The sequence below is a fragment of the Girardinichthys multiradiatus genome, chromosome 4 (genome assembly GCF_021462225.1).
Source record: "Girardinichthys multiradiatus isolate DD_20200921_A chromosome 4, DD_fGirMul_XY1, whole genome shotgun sequence".
Lineage (NCBI taxonomy): Eukaryota > Metazoa > Chordata > Actinopteri > Cyprinodontiformes > Goodeidae > Girardinichthys > Girardinichthys multiradiatus.
Genome location: NC_061797.1, coordinates 36129163 through 36154856, shown reverse-complemented (window position 1 = coordinate 36154856; position 25694 = coordinate 36129163). Strand labels below are relative to the sequence as shown.

The 25694-nt window shown below is 41.7% G+C and overlaps 1 protein-coding gene and 1 long non-coding RNA gene across 4 annotated transcripts in view; one reads left to right on the top strand and one right to left on the bottom strand.

Moving 5' to 3' along the window:
* smyd3 (SET and MYND domain containing 3) overlaps positions 1 to 25694 on the bottom strand; it is a 119748-nt gene that overhangs the window by 53034 nt on the left and 41020 nt on the right. The gene's annotated exons all lie outside the window — the stretch shown is intronic.
* On the top strand, positions 193 to 17908 carry LOC124867072. Its single transcript, XR_007037979.1, has 5 exons — positions 193 to 240; positions 7996 to 8200; positions 15819 to 15906; positions 16692 to 16930; positions 17069 to 17908. It is a non-coding gene; the product is annotated as an uncharacterized LOC124867072 (long non-coding RNA).

The window sequence follows — 25694 nt, the reverse complement described above, 5'->3', positions numbered from 1 at the left end:
TTCTAACCTCGCTGGCTGCCTGTTCATTTCAGAATCCTTCTAAAAGTTCATTTATTTGCTTTTAAATCTCTTAATGGCCGGCCCCTCCCACATCTCTGAAATGCTACAGCCAGATATAACCGCCCACTTCCTTAGGTCCGCCAACCTGCAGCTTCTTAATGTGCCAAAAATTAAACATAAACTTAGCGGTGTCTGTGCTTTTGCTGTTGCAGCTCCAAAGTTGTGGAATGATCTGCCCTTGTAAGTCAGACAGGTTTCCTCTCTTTCTGTGTTTAAGAATCTCTTTTAAACATATTTATTTACTGAAGCCTTTGGCATATTTTAAGAGGTTGACTGTTTCTAACTTGTAATTTCTTTCCAAATTGTTTATTTCATTTGCATATCCACAGGACTTTGTCGACCTTGGTTTAGTTTAAAGTGCCTTATAAATAAAGGTGGTATGGTATGGGTCTTAAAATTTTGATCATCTTATGAGTTTAAAAGCAGTTTTTAATAATTTTATGTTTTTTATCTTTTCTTTTGATTGCATTTTGAAGCACAACATGCTAATACTTGTAATTTCTTCCCTGCTGTTAAGAATTTGATCAGGAGCGTAATAAAAAAACTTTCAACATGCGAAATGCATTCAGACATGCCTTTCAAATATGGAAATCATGCTGTGTAGCAACATGTTAAAATTATATAGTATAAAAACATGTCAACATGTGTTTTACATGTGGAAATAATATTGTGCAGTAACATATGGAATACACTTTTAACATTTTAACTTAGATTGTTTAGTAACTTGTAGAACATCTGTGAAAACCTTTTACATGCGAAACATTTTGCCACATTTGTCAAGTGTGAAAATTCTCCCACATGGTTTTCTCATGCTTCTAATTTTGCTATAATTGTTTTCAACTCTGCTTTTTTTTGTCATTTTATGCCAATTTAATGGCTGTTTATTTGACAGTTAAACTAGACAAGGTTGAAAAATGACAGCTCTATATTGTTGACTAAATCGTACAAGAATGGGGCTAATAGAATATGTGCTTAAGAACCTGCATAGCAGTTTATTACTTATTCACTGTATTTTCTACAAAAACAATCTCAGTTATTATGCATGTATTCAATTATTTACTTATTTATTTTAACTTATTTATTAATCAGCATAGAACACATGCAACAAAGAAACCTAAACTCTTTCTGAATGTTGCCCTGGGAAAGAAACAGAATCGTGTCAGCTCAAAACACACACACTGGAGGTAGTTAATTAGTGAAACTCCTTGGTTGATATTTTTGTCTCAGGAACAAACCAAGAGCCCCAGAGGCAGAGAACAGAGGAGGGCAGACAGAACATAACTAGAAAAAAAGATGAGAACAAGGACAGAAGGAGATTAACTGATAAAGACAGACATAATATAAAAGCAGACAAGAGAGGAGGAACTCAAAACAAGGTTGTAAAAACTAAACTAAAGAAATAAGTGAGAAATGAAGCAGAAGTTAGAGTTATTGTCAGCCTTGGCACTCTCACAGTAATCCCAAATTGTTGTAATTACATTGCGAGGCAGAAAGGGATGATTTATCACTCCAGACAACATGGCTCCAGTGCTCTACCTTCCAGGGGTGGCATGTTAAAGCCGTGTTAAAGCTGTCTCTATGACTACCTGCTGAATTTTATACCATTCGTATTGCGTGTGTAAAATGAACAGATAGCAGGAACAAACTTTTTAGCGCAGTTGCCTTAATGAATATGCAAAACATTTGCTGATCACCAAAACGCATTTGTCAGAAACAGAATCAGCTTTATTGCAAAGTTTGTACAGACAAAGAAGGAATTTGACTGGTACAGTTTACTCTCATTGAAGATGTTATGTATATATGTATATATACTGGTCCTTCTCAAAATATTAGCATATTGTGATAAAGTTCATTATTTTCCATAATGTCATGATGAAAATTTAACATTCATATATTTTAGATATATTGCACACTAACTGAAATATTTCAGGTCTTTTATTGTCTTAATACGGATGATTTTGGCATACAGCTCATGAAAACCCAAAATTCCTATCTCACAAAATTAGCATATCATTAAAAGGTTCTCTAAACGAGCTATGAACCTAATCATCTGAATCAATGAGTTAACTCTAAAGACCTGCAAAAGATTCCTGGGGCCTTTAAAACTCCCAGCCTGGTTCATCACTCAAAACCCCTATCATGGGTAAGACTGCCGACCTGACTGCTGTCCAGAAGGCCACTATTGACACCCTCAAGCAAGAGGGTAAGACACAGAAATAAATTTCTGGACGAATAGGCTGTTCCCAGAGTGCTGTATCAAGGCACCTCAGTGGGAAGTCTGTGGGAAGGAAAAAGTGTGGCAGAAAACGCTGCACAACGCGAAGAGGTGACCGGACCCTGAGGAAGATTGTGGAGAAGGGCCGATTCCAGACCTTGGGGGACCTGCGGAAGCAGTGGACTGAGTCTGGAGTAGAAACATCCAGAGCCACCGTGCACAGGCGTGTGGAGGAAATGGGCTACAGGTGCCGCATTCCCCAGACCTGGGCTACAGAGAAACAGCACTGGACTGTTGCTCAGTGGTCCAAAGTACTTTTTTCGGATGAAAGCAAATTCTGCATGTCATTCAGAAATCAAGGTGCCAGAGTCTGGAGGAAGACTGGGGAGAAGGAAATGCCAAAATGCCAGAAGTCCAGTGTCAAGTACCCACAGTCAGTGATGGTCCGGGGTGCCGTGTCAGCTGCTGGTGTTGGTCCACTGTGTATTATCAAGGGCAGGGTCAATGCAGCTAGCTATCAGGAGATTTTGGAGCACTTCATGCTTCCATCTGCTGAAAAGCTTTATGGAGATGAAGATTTCATTTTTCAGCACGACCTGGCACCTGCTCACAGTGCCAAAACCACTGGTAAATGGTTTACTGACCATGGTATCACTGTGCTCAATTGGCCTGCCAACTCTCCTGACCTGAACCCCATAGAGAATCTGTGGGATATTATGAAGAGAACGTTGAGAGACTCAAGACCCAACACTCTGGATGAGCTAAAGGCCGCTATCGAAGCATCCTGGGCCTCCATAAGACCTCAGCAGTGCCACAGGCTGATTGCCTCCATGCCACGCCGCATTGAAGCAGTCATTTCTGCCAAAGGATTCCCGACCAAGTATTGAGTGCATAACTGTACATGATTATTTGAAGGTTGACGTTTTTTGTATTAAAAACACTTTTCTTTTATTGGTCGGATGAAATATGCAAATTTTGTGAGATAGGAATTTTGGGTTTTCATGAGCTGTATGCCAAAATCATCCGTATTAAGACAATAAAAGACCTGAAATATTTCAGTTAGTGTGCAATGAATCTAAAATATATGAATGTTAAATTTTCATCATGACATTATGGAAAATAATGAACTTTATCACAATATGCTAATATTTTGAGAAGGACCTGTATATATATATATATATGTATAATATATATATATATATATATATATATATAATATTAGAAATAAAAAAAAATCTTTGCTAAATGTACATACAGGGGTTGGACAATGAAACTGAAACACCTGGTTTTAGACCACAATAATTTATTAGTATGGTGTAGGACCTCCTTTTGCGGCCAATACAGCGTCAATTCGTCTTGGGAATAACATATACAAGTCCTGCACAGTGGTCAGAGGGATTTTAAGCCATTCTTCTTGCAGGATAGTGGCCAGGTCACTACGTGATACTGGTGGAGGAAAACGTTTCCTGACTCGCTCCCCCAAAACACCCCAAAGTGGCTCAATAATATTTAGATCTGGTGACTGTGCAGGCCATGGGAGATGTTCAACTTTACTTTCATGTTTTCTGATTCTGATTCTGATGTTCATCAAACCAATCTTTCACCAGTCTTGCTGTGTGTATTGGTGCAATGTCATCCTGATACACGGCACCGCCTTCAGGATACAATGTTTGAACCATTGGATGCACATGGTCCTCAAGAATGGTTCGGTAGTCCTTGGCAGTGACACGCCCATCTAGCACAAGTATTGGGCCAAGGGAATGCCATGATATGGCAGCCCAAACCATTACTGATCCACCCCCATGCTTCACTCAGGGCATGCAACAGTCTGGGTGGTACGCTTCTTTGAGGCTTCTCCACACCGTAACTCTCCCGGATGTGGGAAAACAGTAAAGGTGGACTCATCAGAGAACAATACACGTTTCACATTGTCCACAGCCCAAGATTTGCACTCCTTGCACCATTGAAACCGACGTTTGGTATTGGTATGAGTGACCAAAGGTTTGGCTATAGCAGCCCGGCCGTGTATATTAACCCTGTGGAGCTCCCGACGGACAGTTCTGGTGGAAACAGGAGAGTTGAGGTGCACATTTAATTCTGCCGTGATTTGGACAGCCGTGGTTTTATGTTTTTTGGATACAATCTGGGTTAGCACCCGAACATCCCTTTCAGACAGCTTCCTCTTGCGTCCACAGTTAATCCTGTTGGATGTGGTTCGTCCTTCTTGGTGGTATGCTGACATTACCCTGGATACCGTGGCTCTTGATACATCACAAAGCCTTGCTGTCTTGGTCACAGATGCGCCAGCAAGACGTGCACCAACAATTTGTCTTCTTTTGAACTCTGGTATGTCACCCATAATGTTGTGTGCATTTCAATATTTTGAGCAAAACTGTGCTCTTACCCTGCTAATTGAACCTTCACACTCTGCTCTTACTGGTGCAATGTGCAATCAATGAAGACTGGCTACCAGGCTGGTCCAATTTAGACATGAAACCTCCTACACTAAAATGACAGGTGTTTCAGTTTCATTGTCCAACCCCTGTATATACACAATTGACTTCGCAATAGAATATAATGTGAGATCAGTCCAAGTATGCATGATTTTCTGAAACTCTAACTGTTAAATTTCCATGAGCCAAACCACACTGAGATTGATAAAGACAGGACAGATTGAATGATGGCAGTGTAGAAGATGACCAGCAGCTCCAGTGGAAGGTTGTACTTCTTGAGTTGCCTCAGGAAGCACAATCTCTGCTGGGCCTTCTTCCGAATATTGTCTATGTGTGAGGATCCTCTCAGGTTTCGAGAAATGGAACTGGAAGTGGTCCACACCACACCGAACGTCCACCATCATCTCCACAGTCTTGAGTGGGTTAAGTTCTAGGTGGTTCTGACCACACCAGTGTACCAGCCGATCCACCTCCTGCAGACTTATCACAGTTCTAAATCAGTCCAATAACAGTGGTTTCAACTGCAAAATTCAGGAGTTTCACAGACGGGTCCGCTGTGGTGCAGTCATTTGTGTAGAGGGAGAAGAGGAGTGGGTAGAGAACACACCCCTGGAGGGCACCAGTGCTTGTGTGGGAGAAGATGCTCCCCAGCTTCACCTGCTGCTACCAGTCCTTCTGGAGGCTGGTGATTCACTGACAGGTGGAGGCCAGGACTTTGAGATTGGTGAGCTTCTGGTGGAGGATGTCTGGGTTAATGGCGTTGAAGCCCGAGCTGAAGTCCACAAACAGGAATCTGGCGTACATCCCTGGGTGGTCGAGGTGTTGCAGGATGAAGTGTAGTCCCAGATTGACCGCATCATCTGCCGACCTGTTTGGCCGGTAGGCAAACTGCAGAGGGTCTAGCACGGGGCCTATGATGTCCTTCAGGTGCTTCAACACCAGACGCTCAAAGGATCAGAGAAGGAATCGGAGTCATTAAATCCTGTGATTTCTTGGGTACTAGGATGATGTCGGAGCATTTGAAGCAGGAGGGAACCTCACACAGCTCTAGTGACTTGTTAAAGATTTCAGCGAAGATGGATGCCAGTTGGTCGGCGCAGGCTCCCAGGCATGATGGGGAGACATTATCAGGTCCTGAGGTCTTCCTTGTTTTCAGGGGCTGAAAGAGCCAATTTATATCTTCCTCTGAGATCCTTAGTTCAGGCAGGGGTCTGAAGGTAGGAAGGTGGTTGGTGTATAGCAAGAATTTGTCTCTGAATGGGATGTGGAGGAGTTGGGTTAAGGTGTGAACTGCTGCTTTTAATACCTGGAGTAGAAGTTATTCAATTTATATTCTGGACGAGTGTTCTGCTCAGAGTTAGGGGAAGGGCTCCTGTTGGCAGTCAGAAGTGTTTCCATGTGAGAAGCTTTTCTTTAGCTTCTCACTGTAGCATCTTGTCGCTGCTTTGATCTCCTGGGTCAGTTTGTTCCTGGCCTGCTTTTACAGGTCCTGGTCCCCACTGCTGTGAGCCTCTTCCTTATCCCTGCACAGCTGCTTCAGATGAGAAGTGAACCAAGGTTTATTGTTATTGTATGTGGAGAAGGTCTTCCTCTGCACTCACATGTCCTCGCATGTATGATGTCAACACTTCAGTGAGTTAAAAATAAAAACAGTCCAATTTATGGGGGGATGAAATGTAAATGTAATTCCTTACAACCCGCAACGCGATTTATCAAACCTGAAATGGATTGCAGGTGCAGTTACTGCATCTATATTTAGCATGTTTGAAAGGCAGGTGCAAACTGGCATGCAGAAATGTCTACAGTCATTGTGGCAAGCAGGAGGCATAAGTACAGTGACCTTCTGAGTGCATGTCAACATATTTTTACTGTCAGAAATAAAATAGTTAGGTTCTCATGTATCCAATTTCATCATTTTGGAGAAGCAGGATTATAATTTCAGCGCACCATCACTCTATGGGACGACACCGTTATGTCTAGATGTACTAGAGGTGCGCTTCTATATTGCCGCAGATTATAGATGCCTGTTGCATGTTTGCAGTGGGACTGCTGACAATCTTTATGCAATTAGACCAAAACCAAAAACACCATGACAAAACCTCAATATGGTGCCATGTTTCTAAACAAACAAATCTAGACATCAATAGCAAGCATAGAAAAACTAATAAAAAATCTGTCCTAAGCACTCCCGAAAGTCTGCACTCCTATCTTGTGCACAAAGAGATTTTTATTTATTTTTCTCCCTCAATGTTCCTTTCCAGGCTCTGTATGAAGCACATTTATATTGAATTAAATAAATGTGTTATTATGGACCTATCTTGGTTTGCATTGGGTAGAGCAAGTCACATCCCTCGATTCCAACAATCTGCTCGTCAGAGAATGAAAGCCAACAGCTATCAGTCATCTTTTTCCAGGTTGTATGACTGATATTTAATCTTTTAACTTCAGCTTTTGTTTTTTTCATCTATTCAAATATTTTGAAAAAATGCATTATAGTATTTCTTCCCATTCTTCCATACTACCATGCTTTTAGAAAACAGAGCTCTCAGAAAAGCTGTTTTCTTTATTATTTTCTGACTATAGGTCACCTGAGGCAGCTGGAGAGAACATCATTAGAGTGAGAGATGAAGGAGAACACAACGAAGAACTGATGGAACAGAGGAAAAACAAGTCTGAAAATGAAAGTGGAAAGAGAAAGAAGGAGAAAAAAAACTAATTCTGAACACAAACAAATGAATGAGGGCTGAATTCAACTGCAGCAGGTGGCTGTCTGGGGGGTAGTTTCCACCAGTAGCTTTCAACAACATGATGGAAACATGACAGAGTCCATCCTGCAGAGAGGGTTGGCCTATACCTTTAGCTTGCAGTGGCCTGACAAATAGCCCTTCAGCTGCAGCATTTCATTCTCTTCTAGAAAATGAAGCTATGCAGCAGTTTGTCTGTTTTCTGCCTTTATCTACCTAATGACCCCACCAAACACTCTGAAAGCCAGCATGCAACACAAATCCATCACAAGAGTTCACCTTACTTGTGTTATTTTATTTTAAACCATAAACAAATAAGCAGATTTAGGCTGGTGTAGAACATTACATGTAAATTTTTCTATTCAACATGCCGCCACGGTACTACACTCCCTCCTACTTTGTGTTTCTTCCTGTATTTGAATTGTACTTTGCTGCTATACTACTGTCTCTTTCACCAGAGAGCACCTTAAATGTTTCAGAAAGTCCTCTCTAAGACGTTTTTCTCTGTTTTTCATTAATCCAGAGAGTTTTTCTGGGATCCATGTTGAAGGTGTGGCAGCTCTCTGTAGGATTTACCGGAGACGCAGATGAGGGAAACGCAGAGGTATCCTCGTCAAGCTCCGATAGCGCGCTTCTGATGCCGTGCTTCCAGCTGTTTCGAGCGGACCGCAACGCTGAACTGTCTGATAAAAAGAGAGGAGGCGGAATCTGCTTTTACTAAAACGAAGGTTGGTCTGTTGATGTTACAGTACTACAGAAGACATGTGGTCCTCACTTAGAGTCACCTTTTTATTCACAGAGGGAGTTCTCCTCTTAAATTCTTGCTGGTGTTTACATCCCACCAGAATCCTGAGAATGAGAGGCTGGCCCAATCTTCACTCATAACTTCAACAAGTCTCTGTAACTGTGTGAGGTTTTCTCCTGCTTCAAGCAATCCACTGTCATTCCAATCCCCAAGACATGCACCATCACATGATTAAATGACTACAGACCTGTTGCCCTGACGTCTGTGGTTATGAAATCCTTTGAGTGACTGGTGTCCTGAAGTACATCGCAGGCCCCCTGCTGGAACCCCTGGAGTATGCCTACAAGGCAAACAGGTCGGGAATTGATGCAGTCAACATTGGAGGACACTTCATCCTGCAACACCTCGACCACCCAGGGATGTACGCCAGGTTCCTGTTTGTGGACATTAGCTTGGGCTTCAACACCATCAACCCAGACATCCTCCAACAGAAGCTCACCCAGCTCACAGAGTCAACCTCCACCCATTGGTGGATCAAAGGCTTCCTTGCTGGCCGGTGGCAGAAGGTGAGACAGGGGAGCATCTTCTCCCACACAAGAACCATCAGCACCGCCGCCCCCCAGGTGTGTGACAGCAGCTGAATCAGCTTGTCCACCTGGCATCACACAAAACAAGACAGGTCCAGGCTGCAACGAACAATTAGGTCTGCAGACAGGATCATCATGGCTGACCTTCCCTCCATCCAGGACAACACGTCTAAGGTCAGGAAACAGGCACCTAAAATATCCATGCTGATCCCACACATCATGAACACAAAGTGTTTGGACTTTTACCTTAAGGTTGGTGCTGCAGAGCACTATTTGCAAAAACCAAATGCCACAGAGACAGTATTTTCCCCCAGGCTGTCTCTCTGTTGAACGCAAGGAACACCTTATAGTCTGAATAGTCAACCACTCTGCTGTGAAGCAAAATAAGCATATTTGCACAATCACAAACTTTTTCCCTTCTCTTCAAATAAGAATATGCTTCTTTTATCCTTTATTTTTTCTGTAAAGTTTATATATTTATACTTAATGACTAGTCTTCGAGCATGTGAAACTAAAGTCAAATTCCTTGTTTATGCACACAATCTGTGCCAATAAAACTGATTCTGAAATTACTATTGTTTACATTGTACTACAGTATATTGAAATCTCGTGACCCTATTGTGTGCTGGAAAGGCATTGTTATGCCTAATACAGCCAATCACCTAAATACAGAGGTACAGAGAGATACAGTGGTGCTGTGGAAGAAATGAAACTAATTAATCAGAGTAATTCTTGTCTTTTTTTTTCCTTAAATGTCTGTGCAAATTACTCTGCATATTTCTAAAATTGAATTAAAATAAGGGGACGTTAATGGTGACCTCCACAGAGAGGGAAACATAGGAAAAGAGTGTAAATGTAGGAGCAAATAAGTGCATAATGGAGGAGGGCTGTATTTGAAGAAAAAAATGATTTAACAAGGTGACAATAAGTTAAGACTAAAGTATATCTGAATGGCTAATATATTACAAAGTAACAAAAATAACACAGGTTGTTTGCTGTCATTTGCAACATTATCTCTAGTCAATCTGAACTTAGGCTAAATTGGTCTGAGTTATGTTACAAAGGATGTCAAACGTTTGGTCACAGATGCAGATCCGTTTTAGTTACCCTTTCATGCACCATAGTTCTTCAAACTTCAATCTAACAGACAAAACACTGAGCTAGATTGACAATTAGAAAGATATTAGAAATACGGAGTGGGTAAGAGTGGGGTTCTGCCGAGTTGTTAGCGTCTTGTGATCCAGATATACAGTACAGTGCAAAAGTCTTAGGCAGGTGTGAAAAAATGCTGTAAACAAAGGATGTTTTCAAAAATGGAAGTGTTAATCATTTATTTTCATCAATCAACAGGGAATGAAATAAAGAGAAATCTAAATCAAATCAATATTTGGTGTGTCCACCTTTTGCATTCAAAACAGCATCAGTTTTTGTAGGTACACTTGCACACAGTTTTTGAAGGATCCTGGCTGGTAGGTTGTTCCAAACATCTTGGAGAACTAACCACAGATCTTCTGTGGATGAAGGCTTTCTCACATCCGTCTGTGTCTTCATGTAATCCCAGACACACTCCATGATGTTGAGATCAGGGCTCTGTGGGGGCCATACCATAACTTCCAGTAAGTCTTGTTCTTCTTTACACTGAAGATAGTTCTTAATGACTTTGGCTGTATGTTTGGGTTCGCTCACTTAGCATTTTGTAAATTGATCAAAGTAAACAGTAATTTATATTTCCGAAAGAATTCTTTGTTTACAGCATTTTTTCACACCTGCCTAAAACTTTTGCACAGTACTGTAAGAGAAACAGAAAGAGAGTTTAGCTAACAGTTTACCAAAGCGAATCCAGTTGCATATTGGATTTCTATCAACTGAAAACTATTCCAGTTCATGGAAATACTATTTTAGAAATCACTTTTGCATCAGACATTTAAATTGAAAACAATCATTATTTATAGAACAATCTGTGAATATCAACAGAAACCCTTAGAAAAAACCATGGTGGCATGCACAGTTAGAATACCTATCTAATCAAGCTAAAGGAAGGTAGTGTCAAAAAACCAAAATGTTTTTAGTTCATGCTAACCTTATTAATTGGACTCTCTTGTCCTTTACCATCTACTCAAGTATAACTAACACTTGTATAAAATGTCCAAAACATCCAGTAGAAAGTGCTCACGCATGTCTTTGCAGGGAAACCACTGATAACCCTCAATGATATTTGAATCGTGTTATTTTAAAAAACGAAGAAAAGAACAATGCAACCTAAGAAAAGGCAAGTGGTTTATGAATATGTTTGAGTTACTTCTTACTCTCTTTACTGTTCTAAACTGTTTTCTATCTTACATTGCTTCTCATTTCTTAAAAAATTGATCCCCCTTTTCCACAGTCTTTCCTAATCCTCTTTTTCTGTATGTGGTTCCTCCTCCCCCCTCTATCTAATGGTCCTCTGCTCTGCCTCAGTTCATCACCCATCCCTTCAGAGACTTATCGGCCAATTCAGCAGTACAGCCACGGGATGATGAAAGGATGAGGGAGTAAAAAGAAAAAGGGGGGATGGAGGGCGTGATGAGGAGAGATTGTGATGTGAAATCAAAGATCAAAAGACCTAGAAGCACTGAAATGTCAGCTAACTGGAAAGTCATACCCACCAGCAGACAGAAAGAGAGGGGGAAATGTTTACACAACTATGAGTTTTGCATGAATTAGAGGGTTAGTAGTTTTTTAAAACAATATTTCAACTGCGGTTCATTTTTTCATGGATAAATTATTGCATTACTCTGGAAACCCTTTTTTCCAACATGCACTTACAAAAAAAATTATCTTTTGTAGAATCTCATATTTTGCTTTCTTTTATCCTGGAGCCCTGCCAGGTGGGATATCCTCATTATCTTCAGCTATTTCAGCATCTTTAGTATTCTGATCTCCATCCATCCTCAAGTCTACCACCATCACAACATCTATCATATGCTATTCTTTGATCTGAGATATTTTTCTAGGATTGGCTACCAGCATCATCCTCGTTTGACTTAGAGATCAGCTTCAATTACCTTCCCTTTCGGTTATTATGTATTGTGTTGTAATTTAGCCTTAAAATAACACTTCAGTGACATTATGTTGCAAAAACTGTAAGCTACTGTCTAATTTAAAAACATATGTTGAAATATTTTCAGAAACAATGTAGTTGCAATAATGTCAATGTCAATGGACAGATTGTTTCATCCCAAACATAAAGGCAACACTTTACATTTTAACTTATGTCATTATTAATGACCGGCCTTACTGCCCACTGTAGTGACCACTATGCATGAAAGAGTGAGACTGAGCACAAGCAGTACTTGAAGTGATGTATTTAACAGTTTCATCTAGTTATATTGTTCATTATCAATAGGTTAAAATGGGAAGATTTCTATTTAGCAGTTTGGCATATTTCTCCTTGTTAGCCAACAGAACAGGTGAAGCTGGGGTTATTTTTAAACCGCCATTCTCAGCTTCATCTCAACTGCCTCCTTATTCCGGCCCTGCTCCTCTTTCTCTTAAATGGTAGACCGTCTGTGCTCCTTCATCTGTGAAAAGAGGAGATGTCCTTGAGTTGCAAGGACAGTACTGTGTGTGTGTGTGTGTGTGAGTGTGTGTGAGTGAGAGAGAGACAGAGAGAGATTGTGGTTGAAGGAATCACACAGTATTTAAAAACAGAATATAACACCTTTCTGCCCATCTGTCAGGTCCCTTACACTCTATCAGGCCGGTCAATACCAGGATGACGGTCATTATGAGACATCATTGCCACATGTTAAAAATAGATTACAAGCAGCCTGAAGCTAAATGGCATTCATAAGACTGATGAGTGCATCTTAACTCAAGGCAACAAGGAGTTCTATGGAGCTGATGCTCTTTCAAACACCTTGCCTGCAGAGCTGACCATTCATCAACCATATATTGCCTTTTTTAATCACTGAATGAGGAGTGGAGCCTATTTGGAAAAAAAAAATGCTCTCATTACTTTAAAAAGTCTTCTGTTGTAACGGCAGAACAATGAGTCCCATGAAGCTACTTTTCACTCATCTACAGCCATACAAACCGTCGCTCAGTTATTACAGGTTTTCTCCCACAGGCCTCTTTCTATTTAGCTAAAACTGGCAACAAATGTATTAGCTTTGATTAGAGCAGAGGCAGAATGGCAGCATTTAGGGTTAGATGAAATCCACAACAGATTCTGAAGTAAGGAGAGGAGCCACATGGTGCCCTGAGAGGCATATTTGATGTGATTTCATTAAAATACCACAACTGACCTTTAGAAAAGGGGAGATAGGCCTAGTCAGGTTTAGCGAAATATCACAGTAACAGTGGGACAGTGGTGCAGTCGATACATACAGAACACATCTATATTCTGTCTAAAAATATACCTAAAATTTACCTTTAACAATAGAAAACAGAATAATTCACACATTTCATACAAATATTTATTAAATCATTTCATAAGGGTTTTTTTTCTTCCTCTAACGCACATTTTATACTCATGGTGCTTCCAAATGGAGTCAATTAAAGGAGCTCCCGCTTGTAATTACAAACTGTTAGAAGCACTGGCCCAATGGGACTACAGTGTTTGTGTTTGTCCTTCCTCTCCCTGTCATCTACTCCTCCCACAGCTTTACAGTCTCTTCATCTCCACCTGGGAGTGTTTCCATGGAGGGGTTCATTATATCCTAAATTCCCCTTTAGTTTCTCGAAGAGGCAAATACAGACATCACTCAATGGCAATAACGTTATGAATTCACGTAAACAGCACATAAGTATTTAATATATAGTAAATTAATACAATATATACTTATTTATATAAGTATAATTTTACTTTGGGAATTTCTATAATCATCTCAAATTAAATTAAATATAATTCAGATAACAATTTTTGAGAACAATCTGAGAAACCTAACTCACCATACATTTATTCTAAAACAATATTAATTAAATAATTAAAAACAATATTTTTTGTTCACATTTAAATGATTCAGCAGTGTCAACAGACCCTAGTATAGAGACCATTACTATTATGTGTGCTATCTGCAGCCAAAGGTTTATAGGGATAACTTATGTTATGTAAGAGAAATGTGGTGAAACATCCCCCTAATTTTGTGCCAGTTTAGGTAAACAGTCATTCATAAATGTTTACACTGGACTTAAGATGAGGCATAAAACTATATTTTCATAATGCTTCTTCCAGAACTATCACTGCAGGTATGCTGTTATAGGCTTAGGCATCTGGAGGACATACTACGTTCCCATCATTGTGCTATTTTCTCCTGTTACTCTCAGTTTATTGCTTATCTCCAACTATTTCTGCCATTCTGAGTTTCCCCACTAAGGGACAATATAGGATATCTCTATTTCTATTGCCTCTTGTTACCTCTTTTGTTCTTTTTTTCAATAGAAATGAAGAACAAAGAAGCCAGTACTCCAAGATACCATGTTACAAAAATATGATATCTTGAAGAAGAATATGTTAAGAATATGTTGACATGTGAGACATAAATGTCAAGACAGGAGCCAAGAAGCTAAAGCTTTGGCACAAATGGGCCTTCCAATGACAATGACGCTACACATGCTGCCAAAGTAGTTACAAAGGGGCTTAAGAACAACAAAGTTGATGTTTTGGAATAATCATCACAAAACCATGATTTCAATCTCAATGAAAATGTGTGGGTAAAGCAGAAAAAAGTGTGTAAAAGAAAGGCAGCTAGCAAACCTGACTCCGTTAATCCAGTACTAGAAACTATTGTAAGAATTGTGTAGAAGAGCATTTAAAGTGGTCAACAAAGTCCTGGTAAAATTCTGGCCTGAAGATTTGACCAGCCTTCTTGGCAGAATTGGTAGTTTATATATATATATATATATATATATATATATATGTCACTGGGTCTTTCAGGTCTTTCAACATCAGACACCCTCGCCCAGGCGACTCAGCCGCGGCTGATCAGGCCACAGCTGGGTTGCGTTCAGGTAGCGCTTGCTTGTCCCCACTGGTCTCCCCTACGGATCCAAAGCCATCTCAAGGCTTTCACGGCTGCGTCGGTGGTGTCCTTGATGGCCCTGCTCCATGTTCTTCCTGCTATGCCCAACTCACCGAGGGCTTTGTGGAGGAAACAAACACGAAACCTCTGCAACCAACCTCGATGGGCATGCATCGTGACTTCCACCCCTGCGCTCGACACTCTGACTAGCTGTTTATGTTTCGCCTTCTTTCTTTCATGAACTTCTCCCAGCCGGTCCTCCTAAGGCACTGTCAGCTCCTTGATGATGATGTTCTTAGTTCTCTCCAAGACTAGGACAATGTCTGGCCTCAGAGTAGTGCTGACGATATGTTGGGGGGATTTCAGCTGCTTCTCCAGATCGACAAGAGAGTTACCAGTCCTTGGCAGATGCCAAAATCCCTGCTGGTGCTTTGCCTCCAACTCGCGGCTACTCTCCTGCCCTAACAAAAACAATTGTTTGGTTGGTGTTGCTCTTTCGGCTGCTGTTACTGATCTTCTTGCTGATAGTACCTGCAATGGATTTTAGCACCTGATTGTGGCGCCAAGTATAGCTGCTGTAGTGCAGTCTGACAAAGCTCTGTCCAGGTGATCTTGTGGCCCCCTGTTGTCCCAGTACAGAGCTGCTGTTCTGTTGATTTACTGGCAGAGACCCAAGTTTCCAAGGAGCTGAAGTTGGGGCCATTCCAAAAGCATTATGTTAGTTTGACTTCTCTGTCCCAAAACTACCTTTGATGAGAGTTTGTAACCATTATCTTATATGAAGCTGAAAATGTGCCTAAATTGCTTACCAGTGATCAGTGTATTTAAGTTTCAGACTGGCACAGTAGCTTGATTTTATTCCCTGGCCTTCTGTTATCTCCACAATGTAACAAATTCGGATGCTGTCTACAGCAGGGAAATCAGATAGCCCTTTCAAAAACAAACCCTCTTAAAAATGTTTCTTTTAAACTTAAATTTTTTTTCTCCTCTGCTTTCTCCCCAATTAATTTAGAGAAATGGCCTTTCTGAGAAGTTTGTGTTTGAAAAGAAGAGACAACTCAGGACACTCACTGCAAAAGGAGAACAGAAATATTTACAAGGTAAATTCTTTTCTCAGCCAGAATGGGTAAGCTAGCCAATACAAATGAAACATGCATTGATTATTTGCTGGGCTCTGACTCAAAAAATAATCCCCTTCTTAATGAGGTGCAGGAAATAGGCTTTGGATTTTCAAAGTTTTTATAGCACATTAGCACATTAGAAGGTGGTAAAAACTCAAACTTCACAAAACAGACTGAAAAGTGAAAGTCATGATGGGTATTTCTCACTGTCCCTGAAACAAGAGCTGATGTTATTGTGCTTGGCTAGGGATTTAGTAAAACAAAGATGAGAAACAGATGAGAGGGGGACTGAGGAATAGAATCCTGAGGGACCTAATTTATATTCAGGATGAAAACAACAGGATTGATGAAGCATTTAGGAATACCTCTAACCGATGCAAAAAAGTTTTGTTCCTTAAAAGGTATTTAGAGAGATCTTTTCTTTTACACATAGTGAGATGCTACTTGTCTGACAAGTAGTGGAAACTGTCCGATAGTTGGACATTTGGATAATGTTTCTGTTTACAAGTTTAAAGCTGTGCAAACAGGCATACAGACCAAGAGGTTACATTGATTTGTTGAGCATCATCTCATGCTGCTTGGGCTTCAAGAGATGTGGCAAGTGCTTCTTGTCTCTTACATCTGAAGTGGTGGTGTCCAACCTTTTTGCAGTACGTGCCAAAATTGGCAAGTTGAAAGTACTCAAAGACCAAAATATGTTTTTTTGTGATAATATGAAATATTTTAATGACTCTAAGAAAGTATATTTTTTTCTTGAATTGCAGTCGGAGGCCAGGCAAAATCCTTCCAAGGGTTGCAAATGGACCCTGGGCTACACTTTGCACACCCTTGATCTAAAGAACGACTCTACTTTTCCTGAAAGAGAAAATTTGATTCGAACCCCAGGGGAACCACCGCCGGGACTACCGCAACCCCCCCAGAGAAGAGCAGAGGAGAGTCCCAGGGGAACCACCCAGCAGCCACAGTGCAGAGGCCCAGGGAGCTGCAGCACACACAAAAACAGGTACACAGTCACAATCACACATTCCCACCATCATGTGTACACACAAAAACACTCACACCCACACACCCAACGTAAAGACAAACAACAATGGACGTCGTACCCTCACTCACACTCCCCATACATACTCTATACTCTCAGGTCCAGGTGCCGATACCCCATAGAGACAACCAGCCCCTGGAACCAGAAGGTGGTCCCCTTCCCTTCGGGGGTGGACACAGGCAGACCCCCGGAGGCAGACTGGCCCGGACCCTGACCACACGCCCTGACTCCAGTCCCCAACGACCCCATCCTCATCCGGAGAAGGGGCCATGTACAAAAGAGGGGTCTACATGGTCCAAACCAGCCTGCCAATCAGAGCCGCCACAGAATAAAATAGTCCCAACCCCCCAATGAATTGCAATCCCAAGCCCATGAGCCTCCCACCCCTAATGAACCCCGACCTGAATTTCCCCCAGGGCCACCCACAACCAGCACACAGATATCGAACACATGCCCCCAAACATAAACACCATAAATAACCTCCCCACAGCACATGGGCACACCCCACAGGTGAGTTTCATCCCCAAAAAGCTGACGAAGTAACAACTACACTTCGCCCTTGCCTCTGCGCAATGCCGCCCCAGCCACCACCCACAGGTGCAACAGAGCAGACACCGTCGAGCACCGAGCTCACAACAGAACCCCCAACCCCACACCAAGATGGGACAAAGTCACCCGGCAAGAGGTCCCCAGCCAGTGGCAAGCACTCGTGGACGGCGTCCCCCACCACGCCTCCGCAACAACACAGACACACCACATCACTGCCACTGCAACAATAGCCCTGGTAGAAACATTATCCGGCTCAGCTCTACCATCGGCGCTCAGCCGATCCAGATGCCGGTGACCCCACATCGAAAAAGAAGATACAACAAGGAGGGGGAAGCAGTGCTTCGCCAACACTGTTTATAGTGGGGGCAGGAGACTGCTGACCTCGACTGAGGACATTATCGGGCGGTGGAAGGAGTACTTCGAGGATCTCCTCAATCCTGCCATCACGCATTCTGTGGTGGAAACAGAGGCTGGGGACTCGGGGTTGGACTCTTTCATCACCCAGGCTGAAGTCACCGAGGTGGTTAAAAAGATCCACGGTGGCAAGGCTTCGGGGGTGGATGAGATCCGCCCTGAGTACCTCAAGTCTCTGGATGTTGTAGGGCTGTCATGGTTGACACGCCTCTTCAACATTGCGTGGCGGTCGGGGACAGTGCCTCTGGACTGGCAGACTGGGGTGGTGGTCCCCCTTTATAAGAAGGGGGACCGGAGGGTGTGTTCCAACTACAGGGGGATCACACTCCTCAGCCTCCCTGGTAAGGCCTACGCCAGGGTATTGGAGAGGAGAGTCCGACCGATAGTCGAACCTTGGCTTCAGGAGGAGCAGTGTGGTTTTCGTCCCGGCCGTGAAACACTGGACCAGCGCTATACCCTCTACAGGGTACTCGAGGGTTCATGGGAGTTTGCCCAACCGGTTCACATGTGTTTTGTGGACCCGGAGAAGGCATTCGACTGTGTCCCTCGTGATGCCCTGTGGGGGGTGCTCCAGGAGTATGGAATCGGGGGCCCTTTATTAGGGGCCATCTGGTCCCTGTACGAGCGGAGCAGGAGTTTGGTCCGCATTGCCAGCACTAAGTCGGACCTGTTCCCAGTGCATGTTGGACTCTGGCAGGGCTGCCCTTTGTCACCGGTCCTGTTCATAACTTTTATGGACAGGCTTTCTAGATGCAGCCAAGGGCCGGAAGGGGTCTGGTTTGGGGACCAGTGGATTTCGTCTCTTCTTTTTGCAGATGACGTGGTCCTGCTGGCCCCCTCTAGCCAAGACCTACAGCATGCGCTGTGGCGGTTCGCAGCCGAGTGTGAAGCGGCTGGGATGAGGATCAGCTCCTCCAAGTCCAAGGCCATGGTACTCGACCGGAAAAGGGTGGCTTGTCCTCTTCAAGTTGGAGGGAAGTTCCTGCCTCAAGTGGAAGAGTTTAAGTATCTCGGGGTCTTGTTCACGAGTGAGGGAAGAATTGAGCAGGAGATCGACAGACGGTGCGGCTGCCACAGTAATGGGGACGCTGTGCCGGTCCATTGTGGTGAAGAGAGAGCTGAGCCGAAAAGCAAAGCTCTCAATTTACTGGTCGGTCTACGTTCCTACCCTCACCTATGGCCATGAACTTTGGGTCATGACCGAAAGAACGAGATCCCGGATACAAGCGGCTGAAATGAGCTTCCTCTGTAGGGTGGGCGGGCACTCCCTTAGAGATGGGGTGAGGAGCTCGGCCATCCGGGAGGAGCTCAGAGTAGAGCCGCTGCTCCTCCACATCGAGAGGAGCCAGTTGAGGTGGCTCGGGCATCTATACCGGATGCCTCCTGGACGCCTTCCTCGGGAAGTGTTCCAGGCACGTCCCACCGGGAGGAGGCCCAGGGGACGGCCCAGGACACGCTGGAGGGACTATGTCTCTCGGCTGGCCTGGGAACGCCTTGGGCTCCCCCTGGAGGAACTGGAGGAGGTGTCTGGAGAGAGGGACGTCTGGGCATCTCTGCTGAGTCTGCTGCCCCCGCGACCCGGTCCCGGATAAGCGGAAGACGACGAGTACGAGTACGAGTGTCTAAGTTGTACAATAAAATTGGGGCACAGGCTGACATGGGACCGCAGAGATGGAAAACCCTTGCGGCACTCCAATGATGCACCTGCACCCCAAGGCCCTACATGAGTGGTAGTGTGATGGAGTGGGCATCAAATCTCTTATAATAGTTTTGAGACTGGCAAGGAGCATTAAGATCTGAAACTTCTCTTGTAAAACTAACTTAAAATAAATTCCTGACGCTGTTAACCTGCTTGAGTGTTCACTGACAGACAGCTGAGATAAGATTCTCATAATACTTCAGGTTCTAACCTGATGGTGAGAGTAGGAGGCCATTTCCTCAAGTTTATTTATCTGGGGAGAACATCAACACATTAGCTGTAAAATCAAGGTAATGGTTCAAGTATGAGTGTTAAACTTGCCATCTGGAGTATGTTGAGTCTGCTTTCCAAATGGCTGGGGAACTATTGTGAAAAAATTAAAGAAGGTCCCTCGGTCTTTGGTATCATATTTGTGGGGCCACTGGGCCCCTGCCAGATGCATGTGGACAGCTGGGATAAAAATGTATTACATTTCATCAATGTGACTCTCTTCCTCATATTGACCAAGTTAAGTCAACATGAGGAAAGTAATGCCATTTTACCTAGCAAAATGAAAGCAGGAAACAGAAAGAATGTTGTGAATGTATCTATAATATTTATATAGATATATCTATATAACACTTGATATATTGCACAGCCTCTCTATCTTAAATAATTTTTTGTCACAGAATTTTGGCCCATTCTTCTTTTAAAATAGTTTAAGTTCAGTCATATGGGTGTTGTCTTCTTTTTGATCAGCAGTGGTTTTAGCCTTGGAACTCTCCAATAGATGCTCTCTCTTTCTAATTGTTGAACCATAAACAAACTGAGGCAAGTCAGGCCTGCAGTTTTTTAGATGAAGTTAATCAAAGACGATGATATTTTGCACCCTTCTGGGTGAGTCATTTATATGCGCTTGGAGTAATTTGCCAGGTCAGCCACTCTTGGAAGGATTCACCACCATTCCATGTTTTCTCCATTTGTGGATAATAGATCTGACTTCTTGAGGTTCCTGCCTCAAGTGGAGGAGTTTAAGTATCTCAGGGTCTTGTTGACGAGTATGGGAAGAATGGAGGGGGAGATCAACAGACAGATCGGTGCAGCTGCCGCAGTAATAGGGGCATTGTGACAGTCCGTTGTGGTGAAGAGAGAGCTGAGTCAAAAAGCGAAGCTCTCGATTTACCGGTCGGTGTACGTTCCTGCCCCCGCAACCCGGTCCCAGATAAAGCAGAAGAGTACAAGTACGAGGATCTGACTATGTTTTACTGCAGTCCTGAGCTGTTCTTGTATGGGGATGAATGTGCTGCTTTCTGAGGTATTTATGTCAACTTCGGGCTGTAAGACAAGCTCTATTTAGGTGATTTCTTGCTTCCAAGAAGTGACGTCTAGCAGTGACAAGGGCTAGTGCAACTGAACTAAGGTTTCTAGAAAATGTGGCGGTTTACAGGAATTTCTGGTTTAAAAGTGGAAGTGACTTTATCACATATTTTCACTTTATGTTTTATTAAAAGATAACCTTAATAAATGTAACATTTTTGAAACTGTATAACCAAGATTTTCTTTCTCCAATGTATATAGATGGTGGAAAAATAATACAATTAAATGACTAATGAATTTAAAATAATCTCAAATAGTGGAGTCAAACACAATTATTTATCATACAAAATTCCAATCAGTAGTCAACCAACAAATGAGGTTCTTTATTCACTGACAACCTGAGCCATTCTTACTCAGGCTTTATATGTCCTGTTTGAGAAAAGTAATACAAGTAGCACAGGAACAGGAGCAGATAAATCACAGGGCTCACCCATTTTTAGCCACTAGTGCAGACCCACTTACAGCAGACCCGTTGCTTCATGCATATGTGCGTAAAAAGTCATTAAGGTAACACACACAGAGGCACTCACACACAGTATTTTGGTTTAAGAAGAGAAGACCTACAAGGTATCAAAATAAGTTCTTTGAGGTTTGGGGTATAATGACTATTACATACCTTAGACTTTAACCATAACCATAACCATAGCCTTTTAACTGTTTACAACAAGACAGCAATTAGGTTAAAAGTTTGAAATATGATCAAAATAGCACATTTAAATAATAAATTAAAGAACTCTCCACCGATTGTGGACACTGTATGCAGTTATGCCACAACTGACTCCAAAAAGCATAGATTTTTATATTTGTATTCAGGCCTGTTTTACATACATGTCTACCTACTATTACAATGATCTGGTTCATCTTTTCAGTCACACTGACCAGAACTTGCATTGTTCTGAGGCTATAAGGATTAACTGTTTAATAGTGCTTGAGGGAAATGCACTTGTGGCATGCCAATGTGGGTAGGGCAGCTGTGATGAGATGCAATTTTTGGATGAAATCCAGGTTCCTACTTTTTTATTAGTAAAATTTGAAGACAGAAAGTTACGTTTGTGAACGCCTCAGGTTCTGTGGCCGAGCATCTCTTGTTTTAGCTTGAACAGAAGACCGAATACAGGAAGTAAGACCTCTGCTCCTTGTCGATTGTGTCATCTTGAAGTAAGGAGAGGGTCAATAATCCCTTGCTTTATATTACATTTAAAGGGTCTCAGCCCAGCTGCAAATAGGTATTTTAAGAGTTCATCTCATCAATGTGACTGGCTAATTTGTGAGTTTAACCCGATGTTGGGACATTAGATAAAATATACAAATAGGAACGTGCAAATCCATCTCAGTCACTAAAAAACAATTAAGACGGTAAAGCTGAAGAGAGCACAGGATGAGCTGTCATGCAACCAAGAAAGATAAAAAAGCTGTGAGACAGCAGCTGCTTCATCTGGAACGAAGAGCTGTTAAGTAGTCCCTACCCCTGATTCATATTCACATAAAAATCACACCTCTGAATTACACAAATAATCAAAATTTATTCAGTTATGCATTTTCTCCTTCAGTTTCTTCTTGGAGCAATCATATTTTCTCCATCTCCCTATTGTTACCATTTCACCACATTTCTCCATTTCCAAACTTAAAGGCAAATTTCATAAAAAAAATCAGAGCCATTAAAACTCAATACTAAAAAGTGTGAAAAATAAATGCATTATAATTGTTCTATTGCTTTTCAAAGTAGATAAGCAATGGAGAGTTTCTATTTTATAAAAATGACATCTTGAATGTGTTGAATGGATATGTTTTCACTCACTGGAAACAAAACAAAGTTGCAGTGAACATTTTTGCTACAATAACTATCTTTTCAGGAAATGTGAATGAGCTCAGTGGAATAAAAGGAATATGAGGAGAACGGATTGGTCCTCACCAACCAAAATTGTCTCTCTGCAGGAAACTTGTTTTGCTCCAGGATTATGACAAAAATCTGAATCTTTGTTTTAGGGAGATGAGTCAACCTAAATTTGAAGAAAGAGGACGCAACAGTTTATTTCATGACTATGACAAATAGCTTAGGCAGGGAGTAAACAGAACACTGAGGTAACCACATATGTTGTTTGTTAGCATGACGTTTCTGGTTAGAAACTGCTTTCTTTTTTACAATAATCTTTATAGTTTAGAAAACATGGGCTGACGCCCATAGATTATATTAAATCAATAACCACAGTTCCCAAGAACTCAACTACATGTTTAGCATGTTGCTTTTTCTGGAACAGTTTTGTTTTATATGTCTGAGACAGATGAAGACGGCGAGTGTTTGACTACAGTTCCAGTCTGATTGTTTATTAGTATTTTAACTTCCCTTTAATCTATCACATGTGTAGTATTACCTTGTAGTAACATTTTAGGGGCCAAGAACATGTTGTCTGGAAACTAACTGCAGATGGAATGCCCAGTTTGAGCAGGATAACAGACAATATTAAATATGTTTTGACAGCTACATTACCGTGTTTTTTTTAAACCCTCATCAGTAAAGCATGGACTGATTATGTGAGTATATGAGAGGAACATGAACACGCACGTGTCAGCACTTCAGAGTAACAACGTTGGCCAGGACAGGAGCAGAAAGTACATCGAGCAGAATGTTGTCAGCATTTATAGTGTTTTGAAGTATTGTTTTTGTCAGATGTCCTTTATAACTGTAGTGAATTACAGGCATATTGGACACACTACAGAACACTTTTAGATTCTTAGGCAGGGTGTCAGTTTATCAGGTGTCCAAACCACTCCACACAGATGTTTCTCCTCACTGGATGGAGCTATGTAAATCTTCATTTTCTGAACAAAAAAAACATGCTGGAGAATTTGCTATCACTAGTTTTCCCTTGGGTGGATATAGTGTTGGCCCAAGTTTGGCGTTCCAAGCGTAACATTATCACCTTTCAGCAACTTTCAGTTGAGTTGTCGGCTGCCTTGAGCTCGCTTCTTTTCATTTGAGCTTTTTCATACATTTCACGATTTCGACCATCGAAATAAATTTAACCATCTTAGTCATTGAAACACAATTGAAACAGAAAAGCTTAGAAAATGGTAGATGCTCTTTAACACATCAGTCTGACTTCTCAACCATTTTCAGTTGCCTTTGACCGCTTCCATCTCTACTAATCTCCATCCCTCTTTGCCCTGTCTGCTCTCCTCCTTCCCTTTTCTCTTTCCCTCCTGTCACTCATTTTCTAGCCTTCGCTGTTTTCCTACCCCACTTCTCTTCTCCCAGGGCGCCTCCCCCACCACACCCACACACAGCCAGTCTTTCTCAATTAAGCAAATGGTTTTTACTCTCCCCTCACATTACACTTTCTGTGTCTGCATTCATGATGAACTCAAAGTCATTACAGTAGGCTGGGTTGGTGTGCTGTGTGCGTGATTTTGCAAAGCCTAAGCTAATTAGGTAGCGCCCATGAAACTGCCTGCTGCCCTGGCAGATCAAGAAAATGTTGAACAGATAAGGCTGAACATACCAACACATAAACACATGGATTATGTTAATGAGTTCACTTGCAGCATTCAGCCAAACTCGTAAAAACAGGGTGGAAAGAAACATGCCTACAACCTTTCTAACTTTACACTGTTAAATTATTTGTAATTTGTACTTAAATCCTTTATTTATACAAAAAAACTTAAGCTGAAAATTGTCTTAGCCTCTTTTTTTTTTAACTTACTTTCACTTACATCATATATAACTGAAAAGCCATGAAATATTTGGAGAGCACCCACTCCGTAATTTGAGATAAACAAATTTGACATTCTGCTTTCCATTTAGCCTCTCAACAGATGGCCAATAAAAATAAAGGCGTGAAAATAAATTACTTGTACACCCAAACCAGAAGCTGCATTCCTACAGGCACACAGAAATCACAACTATACATGCGCAAACCAGACAACTGAGAAAAAATTACTACAGTCAGAATATGTGAGTCAACACATATACACACACATATAGCCAATACACACAATTTTGAACCCAGCAGGAGTATAAATTTAATGACTCCAGAGTCACTTCTGACATCAGTTGGTGTATGTGTCTGTAGATTTAATCTGACTGCGGTAAATTATTTCTATATATTGGTAATAAACAATACAACATCGTTTTCCACATATAGTTGCCTTGGACAAATTAGAACTGTGTGAGTTTTTGTGTGTGTTCATCTTTCCCTAGTTTTAGTTACAGCCACTTTCACAGAGGCTCATATAAACAGCTACTTTGAAGCTTTTATTGGTAAGGACATGTCCTCCAAGTTCCCCTAATTCTTCAAGTTGTTCATTCCTTTTTCTAAGCTTCACCGTCCCTTTTCAGAAACAGAAATAGCTTTATTCGCCAGGTTTGTGAACACAAACAAGGAATTTGACTTTGGGTTATCCTTTGCTCTCAATGAAGACATCTTAAATATAGATATAGAAGTAGGAAAATGAAAACAAATGTTTTACAAAATAAAAGGACATGGTTGAATTAGTGCAAATATGCATGGTATCTCACCCTTTCTATAAGTTGTCTCCAGCTTAGTAGCCTATTTAATTTTCTATGACAGTCATTGTGAACCTGGTTATCCCCAGGCTGAAAATGGTCCATAAGCTCATTCTATCCTGTGAAGTGCTGAATCACTAAAGGGATAGTTCAGATTTTAAAGTGAGGGTCTAGGCAATCTTTATCAGTAAACTCTTATCTGT